The 23,165-nt window shown below is 46.1% G+C and overlaps 1 protein-coding gene across 2 annotated transcripts in view; it reads left to right on the plus strand.

Moving 5' to 3' along the window:
• The first annotated feature begins 16,438 nt into the window (after positions 1 to 16,438).
• The window catches only part of AGTPBP1 (ATP/GTP binding carboxypeptidase 1), a 191,262-nt gene continuing 184,535 nt past the window's right edge, over positions 16,439 to 23,165 (plus strand). The window contains exon 1 of one of the 2 annotated variants that reach the window (XM_063454992.1): positions 16,439 to 16,660. The gene's annotated coding sequence lies outside the window, so the exon portion shown is untranslated. The remainder of the gene's footprint in view (positions 16,661 to 23,165) is intronic. The other variant, XM_063454991.1, reaches the window with a different exon arrangement.

Genomic DNA, 23,165 nt, shown 5'->3' on the forward strand with positions numbered 1-23,165 from the left:
GTTTTGACTCGGCTTGTTGTACTTTCCTGCTTCTCTGTTATCCCTTGACCCGGCTTGTCCCTCGCTTATCTGTCTTCTCGTTCCCTCGACCTCGGCTTGTCTCTGACTATTCTCTATTACTCTCGGTACGTTAGTCCGGCCATTCTAAGGCCCGGTATACGTACTTTTCCACTCTTTGTACTCTGCGTGTTGGATCCCTGTCCCGATCCTGACATTACGACAGGGCCAATGGATCCTGCAGGTACAAACAGTCAGCTTGGTTCTTCGGATCCCAGGTTTGACGCCATGGAGCATAGGATGGATCAGATGGCTTTGGCACTACAGGCACTTTTGTCTCGTGCTAGTAATCCACCTGAGGAGACACGTACTCCGTCTATTTCTCCTGCAGTCTCAGGTCTAGAGGTAGCCACTGTAGGTGCTTCTTCCCGTATTACCCCACCAGTACGTTATGGCGGGTCACCGGAGAGGTGTCGTGGCTTTCTGAACCAGATTAGCATCCATTTCGAATTACAACCCCGCTCTTATCCTACAGATAGAGCGAAGGTTGGATTTGTTATTACTTTACTCATTGAAAAAGCTTTGAGATGGGCCAATCCTTTATGGGAGAATGATAATCCACTAGTCTATAATTATAATGCCTTTGTAGCTGCGTTTAGAAGAACTTTTGACCCTCCTGGTAGAAAGGTCAATGCAGCTAGATTACTGTTGCGCCTTAGACAGGACAATCGAACACTTGTGGATTATGCACTAGAGTTCAGGTCCTTGGCGGCAGAAGTTAAGTGGAACGAACAGGCTTATATAGATGTGTTTCTGAATGGGTTATCAGATGTAATTCTTGACGAGGTCGCTACTAGAGAACTCCCTGAAAATTTGGAGGATTTAATCTCTTTTATATCTCGTATTGATGAACGCTTAAGAGAGAGGCAGAACACTCGAGATAGGACCCGTAGACCCTCCTTTAAACTAGCGCCTACCTTTCAAAATTCTGAGTTCGAGGACTTACGTATTCCTGAACCTATGCAGATAGGCAGTACTCATCTCACCGAGAGGGAGAGACAGTACAGGAGAAGGGAGGGTTTATGTATGTATTGTGGAGTCAGAGGTCATTTACGCCTAAATTGTCCCAATCGTTCGGGAAACGCTCGCACCTAAGTTCCTCTAGAGGACAGGCCTTGGGTGTTTCTACTTTGTCCTCTATTCACAACTACAAAGAGCTCAGGCTTCTGTTACCCGTTTCTTTAAAGTGGGAAAAGGGAGTAGTTAAGACTATGGCACTAATCGATTCTGGAGCTGCTGAGAGCTTTATAGATCAGGGTTTTGCTGCCAAGCATGCTATTCCATCCCAGTTAAAAGAGACACCACTGGCTGTTGAGGCCATCGATGGTAGACCGTTACTTGAGCCTGTTATTTTCCATGAGACCATACCGATTAACTTAACTGTTGGCATCCTACATAGAGAGGACATATCCTTACTGCTCATTTCTTCTCCGTCTATTCCCATAGTTCTGGGGTACTCCTGGTTGAGGAGACATAACCCTATTATTAATTGGGAGTCAGGGGAGATAGTTTCGTGGGGACAGAATTGTCAAGAGAAATGCTTGCGGAAGGTCTCACCTCTCGGCTTGACCAACACATCGGCTAACTCTGACAATCCTACAGAGACACAAATTCCGTCTCAGTATCTAGATTTAAAGGCTGTATTCGACAAAAAGAAAGCCGATACCTTACCCCCACACAGGTCCTTTGATTGCAAAATTAATTTACTTCCTGGTACCATGCCGCCCAGAGGTCATGTATACCCGTTATCTACGAAAGAGAACTCAGTTCTAGAGGAGTATATTCACGAAAATTTAGACAAGGGATTCATTAGGAGGTCCTCCTCTCCTGCCGGGGCTGGATTTTTTTTTGTTAAAAAGAAGGATGGTTCTTTGAGACCTTGTATTGACTATCGAGGCCTAAATAAGATAACCATTAAAAATGCCTACCCGATTCCCTTGATCACCGAACTCTTCGATCGTTTGAAGGGCTCTACAATTTTCACCAAGTTAGACCTCAGAGGGGCATATAACTTGGTGAGAATCCAGCAGGGACATGAGTGGATGACGGCATTCAATACTCGATATGGTCACTATGAATATACTGTTATGCCTTTTGGGTTATGCAATGCGCCAGCTGTATTCCAGGATCTGATAAATGAGGTTCTTAGGGAATTTCAGCAAGATTGCGTCATTGTATACCTAGATGATATACTCATTCATTCTAGTGAGATTGAGACTCATCACAAGCAAGTCAGGAGGGTTTTGCACAAGCTTCTCCAGCATGGCTTGTACTGCAAGTTGGAGAAATGTAGCTTTGATCAAACCCAGGTAACCTTTCTCGGCTATGTGATCTCTGGGGAGGGATTTAAGATGGATCCGGATAAGCTCCAATCCATTCTAGAGTGGCCTTTACCCAAAGGTCTTAAAGCCGTACAGAGATTTATTGGTTTTTCTAATTATTATAGGCGCTTTATTAAGGGCTATTCTTCCATTATCGCACCTATCACTAATATGACCAAACAGGGGGCTGATACTAAGAATTGGACTACTGAAGCTCTCCTTGCGTTCAAAACTCTCAAGGAGCTTTTCGCTTCCGCTCCAATTTTAGTTCACCCCGACACTTCTCTGCCTTTTCTACTTGAGGTAGACGCATCGGAGACTGGTTTAGGTGCTGTCCTATCTCAAAGGTTGGGTGTTGATAAACCATTACATCCATGTGGATTTTTCTCTAAAAAATTGACCGGTACTGAAAGCAGATATGACATTGGTGACAGAGAATTACTAGCGGTTATCAAGGCTTTGAAAGAGTGGAGACATTTATTGGAGGGTACATTACATCCTGTTACCATTCTAACTGACCACAAAAATTTGTCTTATATCGGAGAGGCCAAGCGTTTGTCCTCCAGGCAGGCTCGTTGGTCGTTGTTTCTTACCCATTTCAATTACGTTCTGACTTACAGACCTGGGTCAAAGAATTCTAAAGCCGATGCGCTATCTCGCCAATATGAGCCCTCTGCTTCAGTTGAACCACTTATGTCCTCCATTGTACCCAAATGCAATATTATTGCTAATACCAGTCTCAAAATTCATTCCCCGCTACTTGACCAGATCTTGAAGTCGCAACATCTAGCTCCCGGAAACACTCCTGAGGGAAGAAACTTTGTTCCTCCTGAACTTCAACTGGAGCTCTTACAATGTTTTCACGAAAGTAAAGTAGCTGGTCATCCTGGTATTCGCAAGACATACTCTCTGATATCCAAGGATTTCTGGTGGCCTTCACTTCGAAAAGATATTGAGGAGTTCGTCGCAGCTTGTGAAACTTGTGCCAAGACTAAACTACCTCATGCTTCTCCATGTGGCCTGTTACACCCCTTGGACGTTCCTGAGAGACCTTGGTCCTGCTTGTCCATAGACTTTATCGTTGATTTGCCTGCTTCCAAGAGACAGACTGTTATTCTCACGGTGGTGGATAGATTTACTAAGATGGCTCATTTCGTGCCATTACCTAAACTTCCGACTTCTCCTGAATTGGCGGAGATTTTTGCGAGAGAGGTTTTTCGTCTACATGGGATTCCTTCGGAGATTGTTTCTGATAGAGGCTCTCAATTTGTCTCACGTTTCTGGAGATCCTTTTGTTCTCAAATGGGCATCAAATTGAACTTTTCCTCTGCCTATCACCCTCAGTCTAACGGAGCTGCTGAACGTACCAATCAAAAGATCGAACAATATCTGCGTTGCTTTGTTTCCGAACACCAGGACGATTGGGTCGGTCTGATTCCTTGGGCGGAGTTCGCACACAATAACCTTGTTTGCGATTCAACTCGCTCTAGCCCTTTCTTCATGAACTATGGCTTTCATCCTTCGATTTTTCCTTCGGTTTCCTCTTCTCAGGGGATACCGTCGGTTGATGATCATGTCGCCAACCTGAAGAAATTATGGGATCAGACTCGGCAAATTCTGTTACATAGTTCCTCGTTGTTCAAGAAACACGCTGACAAGCATAGAAGAGCGGCTCCTGTTTTTGTCCCTGGGGATAGGGTATGGTTGAGTACTAAGAATGTTCGCCTAAAAGTTCCATCTATGAAATTTGCTCCTCGCTACATAGGCCCTTACAGGGTTCTCACTCGTATCAATCCGGTTGCGTATCGCCTGGCTCTGCCACCTGCCTTACGCATTCCTAACTCATTTCATGTCTCCTTGTTGAAACCTCTTATTTGCAACAAATTCTCCTCTAAGGTTTCCTCACCTCGTCCTGTTCAGGTGGAGGGTCGGGAGGAGTACGAGGTCAGCTCCATCATTGATTCCAGAATTTCGAGGGGAAAATTGCAATATCTGGTCAACTGGAGGGGATATGGTCCTGAGGAGAGGAGTTGGGTACCTCAGGAGGACGTTCATGCTTCTCGCCTTCGCAGAGCATTTCACCTCCGCTTCCCATCTCGTCCCGGTTCCTTCCGCCCGGTGGGCGTATCTGAGAGGGGGGGTACTGTCAGGGTACCTGAGGCCTCTACCTCTAAGGGAGGTAGAGACTTGGTGGTTTATCCGTCCAGGCGAGCTGCTCCCTCCGTTCCTCGCGGTTCATCCAGTCACTTAAACACCGGCCGCGAGGAATCCACGTCCTTTTCTAGCAGGACGCTCAATACGTGACGTCATGACGCTATCACTAGCGACCTGTCACTCAAGTGTCCGATATCCAATCGGTACTTGTCAGAGGCGTGCTTACCATCCGGAGCCAGGGTATTTAAGCTTACTTCTCCCTTCAGCTCATTGCCCTGTCGTGGTTCTAGCTTGTCTAGTCACTCAGTGCTCTGGTATTCTCGTTTGCTCTATTTGGTTTTGACTCGGCTTGTTGTACTTTCCTGCTTCTCTGTTATCCCTTGACCCGGCTTGTCCCTCGCTTATCTGTCTTCTCGTTCCCTCGACCTCGGCTTGTCTCTGACTATTCTCTATTACTCTCGGTACGTTAGTCCGGCCATTCTAAGGCCCGGTATACGTACTTTTCCACTCTTTGTACTCTGCGTGTTGGATCCCTGTCCCGATCCTGACAAAGGAGACAAACCGTCACTTTTTGCATAGGTTCCTCCAAGGTTTGTGTGGGTGAAGTAGTAGTATTTTTTTTCAGGAATCCGGGGGGAACAGGCCCTTGTAATCTTTCAGACCTCCTCTCGTGGAAACCTTGATTTAATTGTGTAACAAGCAGGATCAGTTCTTCCAGAGAAGGCGGTATGCCTAGTCTAGTCTACTCATCTTTCAAAGCCTCAAATAGTCCCAGATGGTATTGTTCTATGAGAAATGTCTCCTTATAATTCCTATGTGATGGTAGTCACTGGGAGCATAAGATGGACACTTCAATTAGGTGGATGACTCCTATGTTTAAGCCACCCTGCGCCCATTGTGGGTGCAGGGTGTGTGTAATGTGGTTGTTTGGTGTTAAATGTTATGTGTGCTTTCCTGTCCTGCTAATTTTCTTAACCAACTATGTTGATTTGGTTGTGGAGCCTGTACAGTGCCCTCTGTTGGTTGTAGGGATCTTGCAACAGCTATATGCACTACCTGAATGGCAAAGCTTGTTAATTTGCATATTATGAATTCTGCATTCAGCAGAGATATTTTATGTTACTGATTGTCTTCCCAACTCCTTTATAAATATGTTATAATGTTATTGTAAGTTCCTGTATGTTTTCCAACAGTGAATACTTTTCTAGCAACCTACTTTGTGACCCCTACTTTTACCCTTTGTGTCACTATACCCCTTGTAAGCTCATGGAGCAGGGCCCTCAACCGCTCTGTTCCTGTACGTTCACTTGTCTGGTTACAAGTATGTGTCCGTTAGTCCACCCAGTGTACAGCGCTATGGAATTTGCTGGTGCTAAATAAATAATAAAATAATAATAATAATGATTTGGTAATTTGATAAACCTGAGTATGTTACTTCCTTTTATAGCTTTGTGTCCTGTTTGGATTGGTTTATGGATCCCAGAGTTGTTGTACCTGTTGGCTGGCTGCATGGTCCTTGTAGCTCGGGGATAAATAAAAGAGAGGTAGGCCTGAGAGACACAAGTGCCTATATAAAGGCAGTAGCTAATCATGGTACAGGAAGAGATGTGGATACCTGCCTGGGAAAGGAGTTGAGAAGTGAAAGGCAGAGGGGACCTGTCTTGATGAAGATATCTGCAGCCTAGTCGAGTGTTCCAGAGAGACCCAAGTCAAGCTTCGACGACTGGGACTGATACATTGATTGCAGCTGGGAAGCAGACGGGCAGAGGTATTCGGTCAGAGTACAGGTTCTCTGCTACACTATGTGTCGGGCCACTTCCCTAAATTCCGTAGTGTAATCCTGCACAGGTTTTCTCCCAGGGACCGCATAGTTATATGTGCAGCAGATGCTCTTAAGGGATCATTTAGGACTCCTATAGTGGAAAAAAGGATTCCCATTAAACAAGTTGAGAACTGTTAGTACAAAATAGTTGGTAAGTCCATGTTTGAGGCTGACCTCATAGTAAGGTGATTACAGTGTGTACCTTAACATAGTCATTCGGTTAGGTGTGTCGCTTTAAGGTGAATATTAGTTCTCGGGCAGTGATAAATGTTCTTAGATCAGACCTTTTACCAGTAAATTTGTCTGTCATTGAAAGAGGAGCTGAGGTAGGCAGAGAAGCAGGTAATGAAGTGGATTCGGCCCTCTGTTGCTCACGTAGAAGATGGGTAGCTTGACTGGACTGCAGTCCCTGAACTAATTGAGTCAGTGCTGCCACCTGTTGAGTAAGTGCAGCTATAACCTCTGTAGTTCCTGCGAGTGGCATAGTGTATGGCTTGGTTGTTATGTGACAACCTACCAGTTGGTTTGCTTGGAGAGGAACTCATTTGCAGTGGAATGGCAACCCCTTGCAAATATGATCTTCTCAGGTGCCTTAGAGTAATACGGGAACATGGGAGAACTAAAAGGGCATGGGTGCTTTTATTTGAAGAGGAAGTGATGAAGCCAGAAAGGAGCAGACATTAAGTAGAGTCAGGTGGTCTCATGGTTAGGGTTGGCAGCAAAGGAGCAAGGAATCAAGCCAAAGTTCAGGAGCCAGGAAATACACAAATAGGTAGCAGAAGGCCAACGGTCAGAAACAAGAAGCATGGTCAGAGTCAAAGCTAAAGGTCAGAAGCCAAGATGTATTACTGGGAATCAGGAACCAGAACCTAGTCACGGTGGGGCGAGGTAATTATTTTTACAATTAGTCCAGCCGCCATTTATCATTTAGGGCCCCCACCCACTGCCAATGGGTCGGGGCTGTGGGGATGAAAACAGGCTCTCCTCATTATGATTTAGGGCCCCAACCCACAACAAATGGGTGGTGGCTGGGCAGGACAATAGATCCACCCCATTATCATTTAGGGATTCCACCCACTAGCAATGGGTGGGGGCTGGGGGGACAAAAAGATCCCTCATTATCATATATGGCCCCTACACGCTGCTGATTGGTGGGGGTTTGGGGGACACTATGTCTCCTCCTGTGAGTTACTTTAATAGGTGCCCCACCATAGGGGCATGGAGGACCTGTGCCAGGCCCCCCATTATTGGATTCGGGACTGGGCAGCAATAGTTGTCTTTTTTTACAACAGTGAGCAGCCAATGTTTAGTAGACATACCCCTAACATCTCTCATACTAATATGGGGATCATATTGATCCCCAAAAGAGTGAGGGAGTATGGGAGATTTTAGGAAGTTTTTATTTTTAAATATTACAACGGAGGAGTCGTGAGCCGGTAGACCCAAGACACTGTGCTGCCTGGGTCCAAGGATGAAATGCTGCCCCCCCCCCCACCAAAAGCACGCCAACATCCTTCATATTATTATGCAGTGTGTGTAGTGAATGCAATGTCTATTTGTGTTGTAGTGGTTGCAGTGTATGTAGTGAATATGTGTGTAGTGGATGCTGTGTCTATTTTTGTGTCGTGGATGTAGTGTGTATTGTATGCAGTGTGTGTATTGAATACGTTGTCTGTATGTGTATAGTGGAGGCAGTGTATGTGGTGGATGCAGTGTCTGTGTGGTGGATATGCAGTGGATGCAGCGTCGGTAGTGCATGTAGTGTTGGATAAGTGCTGGGGGCATTGAGCAGTTTAAATTAAATTGGGCTTATTCCCACCTCCCTGCCTCTTACCTGTGGGCTGGAAGGGGGGGGGGGACATTGTGTAGGAAGGTGACAGTGTGGGGGCAGGGAGTGTGGGTGACAGTGCGGGGGGGGGGCAGGGTGTAGGACAGTGACCGTGTGTGGGGGCAGTGTGTAGTAAGGTAACTGTGTGTGTGTAGGAAGGTGACCACGTGGGGGTGTGAGCTGCAGACCATGTGATAGAGTTCTCGCGAGTTCCAGTCAGTGCGTTGCCATGGTAACACGCTGCAACACTCTGGGAGCTCGGGAACCTTCAATTACATGGTCTGCAGCTCATACCTGGCGGAGTGTGTAGGAAGGTAACTGTGTGTGTGTGGGGGGGGTCTCAAGGTGACCACGTGGGGGGAGGGGCAGTGTGTAGGAAGGCTGTAAGGGACAGAGTTTGTTAGTGACAGTGATAGGGGTAGGGTGTGGGTGATAACAGTGGTGTTGGGGCAGGGTGTGGGGGTGATGATGGTATGGGGGCACATTGTTGGGGGGGCACAGTGGTATGGGGCAGGGTCCTGGGTCACAGTGGTATGGGGCAGGGTGTGGGGGACACACTGGTGGGGGGCACGTTGTATGGGGCAGGGGTGGGGGCATTGTGGTGGGGGGCACAGTGGTATGGGGCAGGCTTTGGGGGCACAGTGGTATGAGGCAGGGTGTAGGAGGCATTGTGGTGGGGTCACAGTGGTATGGCGCAGGGTGTTGAGTCACAGTGATATGGGCCAGGGTGTGGGAGACAAACTGGGGGGCATAGTAGTATGGGACAGGGTGTAGGGACACACTGGCTAGGGCACAGTGGTATGGGGCAGGATGTGAAGGGAATTGTGGTGTCAGGCTGTGGGGAGGCTTACATACCTTTTTTTTTATTTTATTTTTATTTTTTTATCTTTATTTTTGTTTGACAATGCAGGATGTTCCGGCTTAAGAATAAACCGTATTCAAGTGTAGAAAGCATTTGCAGGTGTGGTAAACACAAGGCAAAGAACACACGCTTAGTAAGCAATACTCTTCACTGTGGGTACGGATATCAAACATGTGCTGTCCATTTTTGTTTTTAATGCATAATGACGCGGTCACAGGTGGCCGGGTGCAAAATAGGTTTCCGTGGGCATCCGGTAGTGCCTACCCTGAAGCATGGTAAGGGTCTTACAGTAGGAATGGGTTATTCAGTAACTTTCAGTGATGTGGTGGAGCAGCTGGCAATGTTAGGAGAGGGTATTGGAACCGTGTAATTGATCATATTGCGGTATATCATCCTTACTATGGTAAGTATGGCTGACTCCTGCTGTTTATACCCGATTCAGCTTAGCTTCGGTGAGTAATAAAATCTATTCTATTCCCTGGTGCCTACCTGTCTGGTATGCGATTATTAAGTGGGTGATTAAGCTAATTGTGAGCATCAGTGAGCTATCCGTGCCTATGTCCGCTACTTATGTAAAAGAAGAAAAGGTCCTCATCTAGAGAAAGGACCACAGTGAGAGAAAGGTAGAGGAGTAAAGTAAAGAAAGGATAGGGGTATCAAAGAAGAAGAATAAACCAGGCGCCGGGCGGTGACCCGAGGGTGGGGGGTGGGGGGGAGGAGGCGACGGGGTGGGGAAGGGGGGGAGAAAAGGGGGCCCGGGGAGCGCAGCAGCATGCCTCTACTTCGGGGCTACATACCTATTTTTTAAGTTATTTATTCCCTGGTGGTCCAGTGTGGTTGTTGTCCTCCGGTCTGCAGATCTGCCGGGTGTGAGCTTCAGACCACGTAATAGAGTTCTCGTAATAGAGTTCTCCCAACACTCTGGGAGCCCGTGAGCCTTCAATTACATGGCAGAGCTGCAGACTGGAGGTGCTATTTCTCCCCGGGCAGTGTATGGAGTGGGCCCGCACCCAGCGGCATACTGGGCAAGCCGGGCCCCCTCCTGGCAGGGTAGTCTTTATTATTGATTGGACCCTGGGCAAACATTTGCTTGGGCCCCCTGGACCCTGCCCCTCCACCCCCCATAACGGGCATGCATTCACAACCTCCACCCTAACCCAGTGGCGGAACTAATGTATAGAGTGCCCTGGTGCCAGAATATTTTTTCAGGCCTTCCCTGTAGCGCAAGAGGGAAGAAAAGATAAATCCCTGTCTTTCATATAAGTCCAGCTATGCTATGCCAGCTGGGGATCTACCATCCTTGCAGGGTTGTATTTGTGAGCAGTGTTTGTTCATTTGAAGGTAAGCATGTTTTTGTATAGAGTGTATGTGTGCATGTAGGGGTGTATTTGTATGTATGGTTACCACTGGAACCACTGTCTGTAGTTTTGGCTTTAAATGCAGGTGTACATTTGTGTGTAGTATTGGTGTTTCAGCAAAGGGGTGTGTTTGTATGTAATGTTTGTGTTTGCAGGGGTGTGTTTGCATGTTGTGTTTGATTTCCTGGGATGTATGCACATACATATAAACATACACATTAACACGCAGATACACACATAAACACTTGACACATACTGGCATACTGAGATACACACCCTTTGACACACAGATACATGCACTTTGATACACAGACATCCACACACTGGCACATCCACACGCAGAGATACACACACCGACACAGATATGTACACACACTCAGATACACACATACAGGGCCGCCATCAGGGGGTGACTATGTGTGTGCAGCTGTGGGCCCCCGGCTCCCTGTTACCGCAGAGGGGGCCCAGCACACTGCCTCTTCTCCTCTCCTCTCTTCTAATAACTCTTGCGATACCTGCGGGTCTCGCGAGAGTTATTTGAAGAGAGGAGAAGAGTAGAGGCAGTGTGCTGGGCCCCCTCTGCGGTAACAGGGAGCTGGGGGCCCCCCCATGCCACCGGACCACCAGGGATGGAATCTACCCCCTCCCTGGACACAGGTAAGAAGCAGGGAGGGGGGGAATAGCATTTAATGAAATTTAATAGAAAATGTATGTGAAAATTCCCCTCTCCCCCCCCAGATTGCACATTTACACACACACACTGCATACACTAACACAACACACACACTGCATACACTAACACAACACACTGCATACACTAACACACAACACACACACTGCATACACTAACACATCACACCGCATACACTAACACAACACACACACACTGCATACACTAAACCCAACACACTGCATACACTAACACAACACACTGCATACACTAACACAACACACTGCATACACTAACACAACACACTGCATACACTAACACAACAAACACACATACTGCATACACTAACACAACACACACACTGCATACACTAACTCAACACACACTGCATGCACTAACACAACACACACACATACTGCATACACTAACACAACACACACACCCAGACCTTGTGCTTTGTCAGGGGCGCCAACATTTCTGATGGCGGCCCTGCACACATACACAGATGTACACATGCAGGGGTGTATTAGTGTACAGTGTTGGCATTAAAATGCTGGGATTTATGCATTACCACACATTCATACACACAGATACACACTGACAAACACACAGCCAGATACACACACTGACACACACACAGCCATATATACACACACACACAACTAGATACCCTCTGCCCTCTAGCAGCTCCTGGGCAGCAGCTCCCAGCAACCTTGCCCAATGTAATGTCTCAACTGTTCTTGCATAGTTAAAATAAATATTTTTCAATTTTTTATTTATTTATATTTAATAGGGAACTGTCAGGTTCTTCTAGGATTTTTAAACATGTAGTTATCCCCAATGTGTTACATAACAAACATCCACACATGGGTGTTTGTAATGTCTGATGAATAAAAGTGAAATCAGAAATTAGCAAATTAGCATATTTAGCCACTCTCCTGCCTCCTTACCTTTTGAGTACAGAAGGATGTTTAGGAGTACAGAAGGAACAAGTTTGCCCCTTGTTAAAGATGGCCCTGCCTCCTGGTGTCGGGCCCTTGGTCCTGACCAGGCCCGGACTGGCCATCGGGCATACCGGGCAAATGCCCGGTGGGCCGCGATGGCCGTGGGGCCGAGGCCGGCAGGGGAGATCTCAGGATCTCCCTGGCCGGCCCATGCAGGGCCAGCGCTATCCGAGCGCCGGCCCTGCTGTGTGTCTCCATGGGCCGGTGGAGAGATCAAAGATCTCCCTCACCGGCCCAGAGGCACTGTAACATGCGGCCGCCGGCTGTGGGGTGTGAGGGAGGGAGGAGAGGACCGGCGGAGCTCTACCCAGCAGCTCCGCCGGGTCCTCTCGCGAGGTCTGAGCGTTGCCGCGGTTACCACGGCAACGCTCAGATCTCGCGAGAGTGAACTCTAGCCGGCAGGGGCTAGAGTTCACTCTCACCACTGGACCACCAGGGAAGGATGGCAGCATGGCACCCCTCCTCCACCCAGGCAGAACGGATCTCCCCCCTCCCAGGATAAAGGTAAGAAGGGAGGGGGGGATATAACTTAAAAAATACATTTAAATTAAAAAAAATCACACTAACAGCCCCCTCACACACACATCACCCCCAGCCACACACAGCACCCCCAGACACACACACAGCACCCCCAGACACACACACAGCACCCCGACACAAACACAGCACCACATGTGTGTCGGGGTGCTGTGTGTGTGTGTCTGGGGGTGCTGTGTGTGTGTGTCTGGGGGTGCTGTGTGTGTGGCTGGGGGTGATGTGTGTGTGGCTGGGGGTGATGTGTGTGTGAGAGTGGGCTGTTAGTGTGATTTTTTTATCTAATAAAAAAAACTTACATTTAAATAAAAAAATCACACTAACAGCCCCCTCACACACACATCACCCCCAGCCACAGACACATCACCCCAGACACACACAGCACCCGCAGACACACACAGCACCCCCAGACACACACACAGCACCCCCAGACACACACACAGCACCCCCAGACACACACAGCACCCCGACACAAACAGCACCCCCGACACAGACACACACAGCACCCCCAGACACACACAGCACCCCCAGACACACACACAGCACCCCAGACACACACACAGCACCCCCAGACACACACACAGCACCCCCAGACACACACACAGCACCCCCAGACACACACAGCACCCCCAGACACACACAGCACCCCCAGACACACACAGCACCCCCAGACACACACACACAGCACCCCCAGACACACACACACAGCACCCCCAGACACACACACACACAGCACCCCCAGGCACACACACACAGCACCCCCAGGCACACACACACAGCACCCCCAGACACACACACACAGCACCCCCAGACACACACACACAGCACCCCCAGACACACACACACAGCACCCCCCCCCCACACACACACACACAGCACCCCCCCCCCACACACACACAGCACCACCAGACACACACACACACACAGCACCCCCAGACACACACACACACAGCACCCCCAGACAGACACACACACACAGCACCCCCAGACAGACACACACACACAGCACCCCCAGACAGACACACACACACAGCACCCCCAGACAGACACACACACAGCACCCCCAGACAGACACACACACACACAGCACCCCCAGACACACACACACACACAGAACCCCCAGACACACACACACACACAGCACCCCCAGACACACACACACACACACACAGCACCCCCAGACACACACACACACACACACAGCACCCCCAGACACACACACACACACACAGCACCCCCAGACACACACACACACAGCACCCCCAGACACACACACACAGCACCCCCAGACAGACACACACACACACAGCACCCCCAGACACACACACACACAGCACCCCCAGACACACACACACAGCACCCCCAGACACACACACACACACACACAGCACCCCCAGACAGACACACACACAGCACCCCCAGACAGACACACACACACAACACCCCCAGACAGACACACACACACAGCACCCCCAGACAGACACACACACACAGCACCCCCAGACAGACACACACACACAGCACCCCCAGACAGACACACACACACAGCACCCCCAGACACACACACACACAGCACCCCCAGACACACACACACACACACACACACACAACACCCCCAGACACACACACACACACACACACAGCACCCCCAGACACACACACACACACACACAGCACCCCCAGACACACACACACACAGCACCCCCAGACACACACACACACAGCACCCCCAGACACACACACACAGCACCCAAACACACACAAGGCACCCTCAGACACACAGCACACCACCTTCAGACACACACCACCTTCACTCACACACAGCACCCTCACTCACACACAGCACCCTCAGACAGACAGCACCCTCGCTCACACACACACACACACACACACATACATATATATATATATATATATATTATATAAAATAACCCTCAGTGAGTTAACAAAGAAAATTAGAAACCTAGAATGTGATGGCAGATAAAAACACCCTCACACACAGCACCCCTCTTACATACACACACACTGCGCCCCTCACACATACAATACGTCCAAATATATATATATACACACACACACACACACACACACACTACAGCACCCCTCACACTGCACCACTACACACATTACGCTCCAGATACACGCTAGATCCCTTACCCTATATGCACTCTTAATCCTCTATATATATATATATATATATATATATATATATATATACATACACACACACACACAAACAGAATCTCCTATACACACTCTTGGTCCTTTACACACTAGATCTCCTACACACACACACACTGCACCACCTACACACACACTACATTCCTTGTCAGCAAACACATACAACATTCTCTAAACACACCCTCTCTACAACCCCTACACACACTGTTACCTATATACACACACTACAGCCCGTATGCACACACTCGCTACATCCCCTATAACACTATGCCCACTATACACACACTCTCTACAGCCCCTAGCCACACATATTACACCACAAATACAAATTAAATTGACCTATTTACACAATACCACACCACACTCTACACACACGCAATCCCACATGCACCATACACTTTCCTGGCCCTTTTGTCCTCTGGTATCTCACCTGTGGAGACACCAGAGACAATTTAAAAGCAAACACAGCGCAAGCATGTTATTACATTTGCTTGCGCTGCGCAGAACAAATACAGGGCCTTTTTCTAATGCCAGAGCTCTTCAGCGGGGCTCTGTGTATTGAACCAACATGCTCACTTTGAGAGGGGGCGTGATTGGCATTAGTGATGACAAAACACACCTTCTCTGGCCCCGCCCCCTTCTTAGGGGGCCGCTCTGATTGAAAAATGCCCGGGCCTAATTTTTTTCCCAGTCCGGCCCTGGTCCTGACATATCATTATGCCCTTATTAGCAGCAGAGGCAGCCAGGGCTACCAATGGCAGGCACCAGGGCGGCAAAATGCTGCCCCTGTTAAAGTGCCGCCTGGAGCCATGGCCCTAGTCCGTCCTACGGACAGGCCGGCCCTGACAAGTAGGCATGTGCACGAATTTCACATTGCGAACTGGTGTGGGCAAATTAAGGCGATGCATTAAACGTCTTCCATGAACACAAAAATGGCGCTGTCTAGGACATAGATCCTTTGTTTAGATCCGGAGAAATTGTGCAGGAACAAATTGTGAAATGGGGGACTTGCAGGCAGTTGGGGGTGCTGACAATAAAGCATAGAGAAGACGGAAGAGGAGTTAAAAAACAAACAAATGGAGGCGTCCAAGACAATGCAGCTTTAATGTATAGAATCAAAGCAGAGTAGTCAGAAAATGAGCAGAGGTCAAGGAGCGCAGAAAATATGCAGAACTGGAGAACAGGCCAAGGTCAAAGATTGTAGAAATCTGCACAATTAACAAAACCAGGTCTGAACGCAGAAAAATCACATCTAACTCAGGAACACATGCTGTGTTTTGACCCACGGATTGCTTTATCACTGCTTCAGAATAAACTTCGAAAATTATAATAGCCTGCCATGGAAAAAAAACAAGCACACACCCAGCAATGCTCTCTGTGTAGGCCATCATGCTATGTATCAGTGCAGCCTGCTATATATAAATAGTATCACATTGTAGCTCTGTGGGTCAGTCCCTGGATACATAACATGGCCATATGATACCCAGCCCGCCTCTAACCCCGCCCTAGCAACCACAGCACCTCATAGCCCCGCCCCCTCCATGGACCATGAGAGCGCTCACCGCTCACTCAGCCCCGCCCATAGCTCCGCCCCCTCAATGGACCATGAGAGCGCTCACCGTTCACTCAGCCCCGCCCATAGCCCCGCCCATTAGGAAGCCTGTTCACAGTATGTATCTCGCAGACAGCAGCCGCACGGTGACGCCCCGCAGCGATATCGCACAGTGTGTCAGTGTGCAGCCTAGGAGCTCAGGGCTGGCGAGGCCCCGCCCCGTGTCATGATAAGGAAACCCGGACAGACCCTCCCTCGGCTTCATCTGCTGTGAGTGCTGCTGCCTGGGAGCAGGAGGGAGCGGCGGCGAGCTACAGGTGAGGAGGGCCTGCGGCCGGGGTTGCTATGTTGTTATGGTCCGGCTTGCAGTGGTCGGGCCGCGAGGCATGCTGGGGGCTCACACCCTGCTGCACCCGTCCGTCAGCGGGTTACCATGGAGACGGCATAGCGTCCTGTTTGGTGATGTCATTCAGCAGGCAGTGTGAGGTCACTGAGTGCCAGGCAAGCTGTGTGACGGCAGGGGGGGTAGGTGGGCATGATATACCCCATAGCTGAGCCGTCTATCAGGTCTTATACCTGGGAGCTGTGTGTCTGCCCCATGGGACTGATGGGTAAAGGTACCCGAGCTATGTAAGTGATGTGCAGTCAGTGTGTCTGGCAGAGACCATGTGATGGGTGCCTGCACTGGACAACATGTTTCTAGTGATAGTGCAAAATGCTCACACTACCCTCCTCATCCTTATACCCAAATCCTGTGTGCTCAGACCCCGTGCTGACTCTGTCTGTGCTCCATTCAAACCATACTGCGCTATCCATGGTGAAGGAAGTCCATGATGAAGCCCTGGGTAGGGTAAGGTCACTGTCACAATGAGGATCACTATGACTAAACTGGCCTGGCTGTCTACCAGCTGGATGTATCTATTAATATGAGTGGTCTCTCCCATATGCAGTATGTAGGTGACCAGTGATAGAACATTTGTAAGGAGGTTATCAGCCAAATTGATTATTGTCATGTGGTAATTCGACCTTTGGCTTGTTCACTCACCCTCTTGTTTGCAGTTCGTTATTGGTCTCCGGATAATTTTTTGTTGTCTGTTCTTCAATCAGCAGGTTGTCAGATCCTTGTTGACAATCTAGGATACAAACAGGGCTATACACTAAAGTGAGAAGTCTGGGTATATTCAAAGTGCATTTCCACTTAAAAAATAGATGAACTGGAAAAATACACACAGTCATCACAATGCTTACAGCTTGGCTATTTTTGCCTTAAGCTTGAAATTAACTTTTTCTTTATTCTTTGATTTCTCTCTTTAGTGAATAACCCTGTAAGTGTTCCTCTGTGGATAACTATACATGGGTGTAATACACATGAATGATTCCTCGTTCATGTGTATTTCAATTTTTGTACACTGACCACCACTTGGATATTCTCATTCATATGACGATAAATAAATGAACGTTGTTCAGTGGAGAGACAGAAAATGCTCTTAGAAATAGGAAAACAAGTGAGTGGAACTGATTTAATTTGCAAAAAGTAACAAAAGCCATAATACCTTATTTAGTTATAAAATATTTTATCAGGAAGGATACATTGAGAGTTTTCTCTTGCTTTCATTTATGTCCTGGGACCACAAACATTGCGTTGTTACAATAGGGAACAAAACTCCCTCAATGAGCAAGGCCCTCCACCCCCTCTGTTCCTGTACTTCCAGATGTCTGTTAGTCCACCCATTGTACAGCGCTACGGAATCTAATGGCGATATATAAATAATAATAACTATAGAGTACAGCCTAGTATTAACCCCTTAAGGCAGGGGTCCTCAAACTCCGGCCCCCCAGATGTTGCTGAGCTACAGCTCCCATGATTCACTGGCTATCTATGTAATTCAAAGAATCATGGGAGATGTAGTTCAGCAACATCTGGGGGGCCGGAGTTTGAGGACCCCTGCCTTAAGTACTCAGGCAGTTGTACACTTTGTGATCAAAACAAAACCTTGAATTTGCGCTTTGTCTGTTCAGGCGTAATTCACCTCTTTCATACTAAGTGCACCCACACTTATTATATATAATTTTGTTCAGGAGAAACGGGGCTTTTATTTCACATACAATATTTATGTATTCAACATTATTTAATATGCATAAAATATTTTGACAAAATGAGAAATTAAGAAATGTTGTTTTTTTTTTTTTTAGTTTTGCGTGGCATTTTAACTGTGAATGTCATCATACTGTTAGCTTTCACTGCAATAAAATACACATATTTGTATTCAGCGATGTCTCACGGGTAAAACCGTTCCCCCCTCCCCCCCCCCCCAATGTACAGGTTTTATGGTGTTTTTGGAAAGTTAGTGTCAATAATAGCACATTATATGTTTCAGTTTTTACACATTGAAATTTTCTAGACTGGTTATGATGCATTTGAGACCAAATGGTAGCCCAGGAATGAGAATTACCCCTGTGATGGCATACCATTTGCAAAAGTAGACAACCCAAGGTATTACAAATGGGGTATGTTCATTTTTTTTAGTAGCCACTTAGTCACAAACACTGGCCAAAGTTAGCGTTAATATTTATGTGTAAAAAATGCAAAAAACTACTTTAAACGCTAATTTGGGCCAGTGTTTAAGTGGCTACTACAAAATACTGGACATACCCCATTTGCAATCCCTTGGGTTGTCAACCTTTGCAAATGGTATGCCATCATGGAGGTAATTCTCATTCCTGGGCTACCATACGGTCTCAAAGGTAAAATTACAAGTCTGGCAAATTTCACTGTAATAAAAAGGAAATGCAAGCCTTATATCTGACTCTAACTTTTGAAAACACTCTATAAAACCTGTACATGGGGGGTGTATGGCTTTACTCGCAAGACTCCGCCTAACACAAATATCAGTGTTTCAAATCATCGTTGTGATATGTTTTGAAGCACTAATATTTGTGTTCAGCAAAGCCTCCCGAGTAACACAGTACCCCCCCCCCCCCCCCCCCCATGCACAGGTTTTATGGTGTCCTGGAAAGTTACAGTGTTAAATATAAGGCTTGCAAACTAATTAATTCCGTAAATAAAAAAAAAAAATATATATATATATATATATATATATATATATATATATATTTGTAGTAGCTTGAACTCCAAGAAGACTTTTTATATTATCAAAATACATTAAGAACAAATTTAAACCAGTGTATATAATATCTTTTTTGTTTAATTGTATTTTATTTTATTATTTTTAATTTATAATTCACGTTTAATATTTATATAATTATATATTAATATTAAAATACAATTTTATAATAATGGATTGTGTATATAAAAGTACTTAGTACTTCTAAAAGTACTTAGATCATATATATGTGTGTGTATAAGAAGAAGAAGGTCCCGAGCGGGGACCGAAATGTTGGTCGTTATTTTTAAATTGTATCAATACATTTTTGTTTTAAATCCGGAGATCAGCCTTTCTTGGTGGATTTCTGTCTATTGGAGCCTTGGTGATGCGCCCAGTATTGTCAGTTTTTGAGCATGAGTGCAGGGGAATATTGCATTTTTTATATATATGCACTGTGAGTGCATCTCTTCACTCATCTATATATATACGTGGGATTGCACCCATATATATTTCTATATATTTGTGTAAGGGGCAAAGTACTTGTATAAGAAGTGAGACTTCAGTAAGAAATGGGAATAGTATAAAAGAGCAAGTCGGTTGTGGTGTGCCGATACCGACGATACGGTAGGCCTGTAAATAAAGAGGGCCCACCAAGTAGTATGAGAGTAAAGAAAAATGGAAAGAAAAGAAAGAGAAAAGTGGGGGCATTCAGGCGCTGACCTTGATCGGTAAGGAGTCAGGTAAGGGGTGTAGCTTATATAGGGTGGTGAGTTAACTTAAGCCCCTCCCACAAATACAGGCCAAACGGCCTTACTACTTATATATAGATTTCTATATATATATTTCTATATATTTCTATCTCTATCTTGTCACTCACTCTTTCTCCAAAGTAATCACGATAATATTGGCCTGGGTGCAATCCCACGTTGTGAGTATATGTATATGTATGTATGTGAAGAGATGCACTCACAGGGCTTTTATGTAGATAAATAAGGATTTATTCCGTGAAGGTATTTACATAAAAAAAAATGACCAACGTTTCGACCCATTCGGGTCTTCCTCAAGATCAATGTACCCATGTAAAATATATTCTATATATAGGAAAGATAAATGTGTACTCACCAATAGTGAAGAAACCCCTGATGCCCTCCGTGTCTACCCAGAAGTGAATAGCCCGATCACGTAACGTGCTGTAATGCAAACGTTTCGACGTATGAATAGTTACTAGGATACAGATAAACAAAAGTAATTACATGATCAGTATAATTCCGTGGTAGAAAAGAAACGTGAATAAGTCTTTGAAAAGAGAATAGTTAGAGACCCATGCCCTCAACTAGCTGAATTGTATTGGGTCAGTAGTGCAGTGCCAGTGAACAAACGTCTATAATAGGTAATGTGATATCGTGAATACAATCTAACAGTGAAAAACAGGTCATTTTTTGATGTAAATACCTTCATGGAATAAATCCTTATTTATCTACATAAAAGCCCTGTGAGTGCATCTCTGCACACGCACACACACTTCTTGGCATTCACCCTTTCATACAAATCATCCAATTTTTTGCCTAGGTGCAATCCCACATTTAAGAAATATATAAACAAAAATAAAGAGAAATGGGTCAAAACGTCGGTTAATTTTTGATGTTATACCTACTGGAATAAATCCCCTTTTTTCACTTGTTAAGTCCTCAGTGTGTATCTCTTTATTTTTGTTTGTATGTATGTATGTATGTGTACTGCACAAGCCAGCCATGTGATCGCGAGGACCCCCCGATCACATGGCCCGGGAGGGCTGGATCGGGCAGAAGGGGTTTGCCTGAGCTCCCAGGCAGACCCCAGAATCGCGACCACCGGCATGGGATCGGCGGGGACCCGGTAAGTAAGAAGGACGGCAGAGACGTTCTATGCCTCCATTCGGCATTTAGGAGCGCCCCAAAAAGGACGGCATAGAACGCCCGCCGTCCTTAAGGGGATAAAAATACAAAGTAATATTAAAATACACAGTATAATATTACTACACAGTAATATTTGAAATACACATATTTAAGACAGAATAGGTAAGAAATATAATCAACCATGGTTACAGGTGCATTCTATGTTGAGATCTGTTGGAAACTCTTAAATGATTTAGTGTGGAGAAAGATTTAATTGTGTCCGGGAGGTTGTGCGGTACTCTGTAGGAGTATATGCAGTGTACTAAATAAAGTACTGGATCTGAGAATATAGGAGGTGGGAATGGGCAAGGAGAGCATTCTACTCAGGTAGGATGGGAGCTTACCAGAAAAGCTATTGAACACAAGGCTGGAAAGATGAAGGGTGCATTTGGATTCCATCGATCATGTAATTACATTGTAGCACAAAGCGGCAAAATTAATTCTACAACATAGTAAGTTTATGAAGGTGGGTTTGCGGCTCAGGCGCGCACACTACAAGCGGCTTAGGCAGGTTTTGTTTCTGTACAGGGCACCTAGTTTTGGATACAGTTTTGATGAGCGTTTTTCAATGTGGAGGCCAAAAGAAAGATTGGGGTCTAGCAACATACCTAGATATTTGAAACCGTGAACTGCAGACAGTGTACTATTTGATTATGTTTTGATGCATAGCTAAGAATTTTAATCTATGTAAATTAGCTACTGTTACAAAGATCATTGTGACAGTGTTTAGGAAAAGTTTGTTATCCGCAATCCAGGGAGGCACGGTCCTAAATTGACACATATTGTGATTGATCCGATCGTTTTGACTGAAACCAGGTTAGTAGACAGACCAAACCTGAGTTTTTAAGTTTTTACTATAGAATGCCATGATCTACCGTGTCAAGGACTATGGCAAAATGAAGGAAAATCGCTCCAGTTAGGTCTCCTTATACCAATCCAGTTTAGATGTCATTGCAAACTTTTAAAGGGCAGTCGTTAAGTGATTTGGACTAAAGCTTGATTAGTCAGGGGTTAGATAGTCGGATTGTTGATAGTTCTCACATAGTTGTCTGTGAACACATTTTTCCAAGACGTTTGACAATAAAGGGAGCAATGATATTGGTCTGTAGTTGGATTCCAAAGTTTTGTCACCACTTTTATGAATAGGTACTACTCTTGCAGTCTTCCAAAGTTTAAAGGGACACTATAGACAATAGAACAACTACAGCTTAATGTAGTTGTTCTGGTGAGTATAATAGCTCCCTTCAGGCATTTTCATGTATACACTGCCTTTTCAGAAAAACAAAGCTGCGTGGGGCTGGAAACAAGGTGAGTTTTAAACTTTTATAGGGGGGTTAAACACTATAGGGTCAGGAATATACGTTTGTGTTCCTGACCCTATAGTGATCCTTTAAGTATGTATCCAGTCACCAAGGAATCATTGATTAAGGTTGCGACTGGTTTGGCAATTGCCGGTGCACTGAGCTTCAGCAACATTGTTGGGTTTTATCAGGTCTGCACTGGTTTTTCATTTTTAGATTATTAAGGTGTTTATTAATGACACTAACAAGCACAGGTCTAAAATTGAATTTCTGTACATGAGATCTTTGCAATTTTAGCTGTGCATGAAGCTTTTCATTGGTTAGCTTAGCTATCAGGGTGGTGGCACATCCAACAAAGTAATTATTAAAAGCATGTGTACATCTGGGGGTTGTTGCAGGGTTCTGCTGTCCATTTTGACAGCTGAGGATGAGAGTGGATTATGGGGGTATGTATGATTTTCTTGTATGATTTTCCAGAAG

Source organism: Pelobates fuscus, chromosome 5 (genome assembly GCF_036172605.1).
Source record: "Pelobates fuscus isolate aPelFus1 chromosome 5, aPelFus1.pri, whole genome shotgun sequence".
Classification (NCBI taxonomy): Eukaryota; Metazoa; Chordata; class Amphibia; order Anura; family Pelobatidae; genus Pelobates; species Pelobates fuscus.